This window comes from Bactrocera latifrons, unplaced genomic scaffold (genome assembly GCF_001853355.1).
Source record: "Bactrocera latifrons isolate USDA-ARS-PBARC rearing strain unplaced genomic scaffold, ASM185335v1 scaffold_46, whole genome shotgun sequence".
In the NCBI taxonomy this organism is placed as follows: Eukaryota; Metazoa; Arthropoda; class Insecta; order Diptera; family Tephritidae; genus Bactrocera; species Bactrocera latifrons.
In genome coordinates this window covers 1553938-1558850 of record NW_017537112.1, presented here as the reverse complement: position 1 = coordinate 1558850, position 4913 = coordinate 1553938, and the positions used below count along the sequence as shown (strand labels likewise).

General features: G+C 31.3%; 1 protein-coding gene across 2 annotated transcripts in view; it reads right to left on the bottom strand.

Moving 5' to 3' along the window:
- Positions 1 to 4913, bottom strand: part of LOC108973149 — a 172907-nt gene that overhangs the window by 166103 nt on the left and 1891 nt on the right. For both annotated transcript variants that reach the window (XM_018940206.1, XM_018940207.1), the window contains exon 2: positions 2597 to 2802. The gene's annotated coding sequence lies outside the window, so the exon portion shown is untranslated. The remainder of the gene's footprint in view (positions 1 to 2596; positions 2803 to 4913) is intronic.

Genomic DNA, 4913 nt, shown 5'->3' with positions numbered 1-4913 from the left:
TAAAAAAACAAAATTTAAATCTAAAAACAAAATTAAAGAAATGACCGAAAAATCAAAAATTTTGAAATATAATGAGATTCATATGCTGGTAAGATGCCGCACCAACCGCCGTGTTAGCCCATATTGTCGCCAAGCAACTGAGCTCAGCTGAAAAATAGTGTCACCTACATAGTATAAGCATAAATAATACATATCTTCAAATTCATACACGCTCACATATGCAATTTTATGTAAGCATATTTTTTTAGTGCGTTTGTATGTGTGTAAACACATGTTTTTTTTTTTTTTAAATAAAAACACAAGCAACCTGTCGATGAGATAACGCGCACCGCAATGTCTAACTCAGCAAGCGGCGCATCAGCGTTCAAAAAAAGTTACATGTATATTTGTGTTTGGTTACATTTCGCAGCATTGCTATGCCACTGACACCAGTTTAAGTGACGTCTCAATGCGTCGGTGGCTGCGACTGCGCATAACGATAAAGCATAAAATTTGATACTCATACACACGCATACATACTTATATACATTTGCGAGTATATGTAACTGTTTATACTTGCCTGCAAACAATTGTGGGAGTTTTTTTGTTGTTATTGTGCTTTTGCCGGTGGCGGTAGTTTGTGAGTTTAACGTCGCATGCTCTTTTTCTTCTTCATATTAACAAAGAAATTCAACTTTTGTTATTACTTTTGTATAATTTCTTTTATATTCCCTTTTAGTTTATTTACGTTTTTTTAGAGCAAACAGAAATATTAAAAATAAAAAAAAATATGATAAAAATTGTGTCAACGTGATTTCGTAATTTCATACATACGCATACATACATACATATATACAACCGAACATCTTTTTTATGAATGGCTGGAATGTGGCTGGATGCAGCTGTTATAATTAAATAAACAAATATATTGATAACTAAATTTTCAGGGCTTAAAGAACCGCATACTTGAATATCGAAAATAGCCGCACACTTCATATTTTGAAATAATTTCAGGTTTCTTCATATAAGAATTGTGGGTGCATTACAATGGTATTATAATCAATTTTAAGTGTTGAGCCAAGTGTGTTTTTTTTAGCAGGTAAGACGGAAGTTTCATCGCGAATTTAACATAAATAAATATTAATGATTCAAACTGTCTTTAGTTTGCCGAACCGTGATGAGTAGCGAATAGAACAAACAGCTATTATAAATCACATAGACTCGCCTATAGGTAATAAATATTTAACACAAGTTTATACCACTTTTAAGAGGTAATCACATACTCTCTTGAATTGTATGCTACTGTATTTAATTTGTTGTTTTACTCACATGCAAGGTTTTACTACAAGAACGCAAAGCTCGAACATGGCCAAAAAAGAAGTGGCGAAACGAAGATGTTTCTTACTGAAATATTAAAACAAACTGCTGGGGGATGAACCACTGACTTCATATTAAACTTAAAGTTGATCTATAGCAGACATACATACCAAGTTTCAATGCGTTAGGTTATGCCAGGAGCAATAACAACATAGACTCTAAGTGGAAAATTCGGTAAAATTCAACTGGGTACCCATAATTTCCCCAAAATATCTTGGACTAAAGGGTTTTATGAAGCAATGTACTCTTATAGGAACAACTCAGGCCTAAGAACATTAGCAATACAGGGCATATCGCAACAGCGCTTAATATTAATAGTGTTGATGGTGTACTGACTAGAATGCTTCTACTAGTACGTTTAGAAAAATAATATTATGAGGTGATAAAAAAATTGTTAAAATAGATTCCGCGAAATGCAGASGTATGGTGTATGATGAGACACTAAAGTACTGCCTTTGTCTGTCTACTGGTGGAGACTGAGTAGCTTATACTGCTCTAACTTAAAGAATTGGTTAGCAGGGGTGCAAAAAAAATCTGCTATTTTACCAAATGTGCGAAGTTGCTGGATAAGGCTTACTTAGTTACAACTCCAGCGTACAATAGGCARATATACAATGATGAAGTTTGGTGCTTCTGCCAACCCACATTAATTTTTSAGGTTAAATGAGTAAAAATTGGTATTTGAAGTCGGAAATTAGTAATARTACCATAAGATAAGATGTTATTCAATACAAATTGTTTAAATTTAAAAAGATTAAGATTAAAGATTATTTTCATGCCTTAGTGCCTATGGTTAAGTTTACACAAAATAAAAAAYAAGTTTCTATAATGTCATTGCGATTCAAAAGACGCCAAATATATTTTGGAAAAGCAATAGCGTCATCGAAAGGAAGAAGATGTTCTCGAATAGTGTGAATGAGTTCGGAAGAGAAATGTTTATCTTGGAAAACATTGTGAAAAATGTACTTAAATTTAATAAATTAGAGTGTAGACGTTGCGTTTACTCAACAGCTCCTTCCTCACCGTCCCGCATTTGGGGGATCAAGACTTAAATACCTGGGAGTGTATCCCTTCAGACATTCCASTGAACTAGCAGGAATGGAAATTAGACGCCTAAGCAAATTTGGATTGGCTACTTACTTGTTAGATAGTATTTGGTGGAAAATTTTTTTAATATAGCCATATACACAATAGTATTTAGAAAATATTTWTATTTTTAACGATTATTCGAAACACTTACCTTATTCTCCTTTCTTAATTCACTGYCTTCCCGAAGTTAACTTCTTATATAATGTTATTATTTATTTAACGTTGCACACAAATATTATTTTTGAACACCAAATCAGAATCGTAATCTGATTCGAAAATAAGTTTTTTCTTTTATTTTACTTTGCACTTATGTAACTGAAGGTTGAGGCACACACACACACAGAATTCTTTCCGTTCCTTTGAGAGAAAGAAAAGAAATTAAGAAAATTTTGTTAAATTTTTTGAAACTTTTATTGAAGTAAAAAATTAATTATATTAACTAAAAAAAGCCCTGCACAAATATAGGTTATGAAAAGTATTCAGTTTTTATAAAAAAAAAATACTTTTTCATTTAAGTGTAATTTTTTGATTTCGGGTTTGAAGCAAATTTAATGGATTATTTTTTGGTTGGAATTTGGATTAAATTTAATTATTGGATTCTCTTACATACATCTATTTAGAAATATTGTTTTTTTAATTTTTCATAACGGTTGTTTTTCAAAAACGTGTTTTGATAAGGAAATCACAAAAAAAGAGAAGTTTATAAAAATATTTCATTACAAATAACAACAAAAACTCTGAGACTAATAAGTAGTTTTTGCTCTTTACGAAAGTATGAATCGCAACAACAAAAACAACGTTTATTGTTGAAAAGCAGCGCAAAGCGATCAGTAAAAAATTCGAAAACTTCGAAAAATGCAACGAACACGCATGCGATAACTAGCGGCAAAGCAGAAAAGTAAGTAAATAAAATTCATACGCCAAAGGAAGAAGACGAGCATATTCAATAATGCAAAACAACAACAGCAACAACAATAACGCCAAAAATATTAACGCAAGCAACAAAACGGCAGCCAGACGGCCGTGACTGCGTTGGACAACTGAGCCGGTGGCAGCGACAACAACTACAACCACATCAATAAAAATAAACAAATAGCGCGCGTTATTTGGTTGTGCTGACCGCTTCAGTGGCGTTTATCAGTGCGCATGGCGTCGCCGCTGCACCTCTGTCGCTGTCGACTGCGACTGCGGCTGATCTTATGCAATGCTTTTTGTCATCTCTTCTTTGCTCATTGCCTCCACCAACTGTTGGCGCATGCATCAAGGCGCTTTTTCATATTTTTATATGCGATTATGAGTTTGCTTTGTGCATGGCCGCCGATTATCGTCGATATTTTTGCAAAGTGCATTTCAATTTTGCGGTAAAAAATGTTAATTTTCTTTTGGTTTTGATTTTTGCGGTTTCACTGATTTTGCGTTTGTTTATTTGCAGGCATTTTCACAATTTTCTATGCGCTCTTAACTGTTGCGCGATTTCCGTCTGAGCATTCGCATCCCGCAAAACAAATGCGTTTGTAAAAGTCGCTTGGCTGCTTTACAGCGCTGTGCTCCGCTGACCAAGATTCGCGTGCGCATGCGCCACTCACTCGCCAAAGTGAAAAGCGCTTGCAGCAGTGAAAAATGAGATAAGAAAATAAAATGAATAAAAGAAAAATGGTGCATTTGGGGAAAACACGAGTAAATGCCCAAATTCAAGTTCAATTTCTGCTGTGCAGTTTCTGTTTACGAAACAATTAATTATGCTAAAAGAAATTTAAATGCAATTTGCGGTGAAAATTGGAAATGTTTAAGTGTTTTGTAAAGATATATAAATATATATAAATTTTATTTACTTGCTTTAGGCTATTTTTTTTTTTGTTTGTTTGCCTATTGGGCTTGAAAGCAATAGAGTAGATAAAAAAAATTGCAATTGGAAATCTGTAAAATGAAATAAATTAATGACTTTTGCTAACAATACCTAGAAAAATTTTGAATACAAAATTGTTAAAAAAATCAAAGCAGATTATTGCAAATTTTAATTTAAAAAAATAGTATTTCCTTTTTATATAAGATTTTTTAATGTTATAATTTAAGTTTTTTGTACAATTTTTAATTTGTAATAAAATTATTGTCATTTTATTTTTATTTTTGTGAAAAATGTTATATTTAAATTTGTTTCTTTATTTCTTTTTTATATTTTTATATGTATTTATAGTAATTAAACCTTATGCTCTTTTTTTGTAATATGCCAATATTTTTTTTGGATTTTTAAGTGAACTGTAGTTTTTATGTTTCTTTTATTTTTTTTATATTTTTGTGACTTCCCAGTTAAAATTAACCAAAATATTTTTTTCAAAAGTTAAAAAAATTAATAAAAGTTATATGTTACATAATTTTGCTGTTATTATTATTTTCTTTATTGTAAAATTTTTCAAATATAGTTTTAAAAATTTTTAAAGTGTTTTTTAAAAATATTCCATAATAACTAT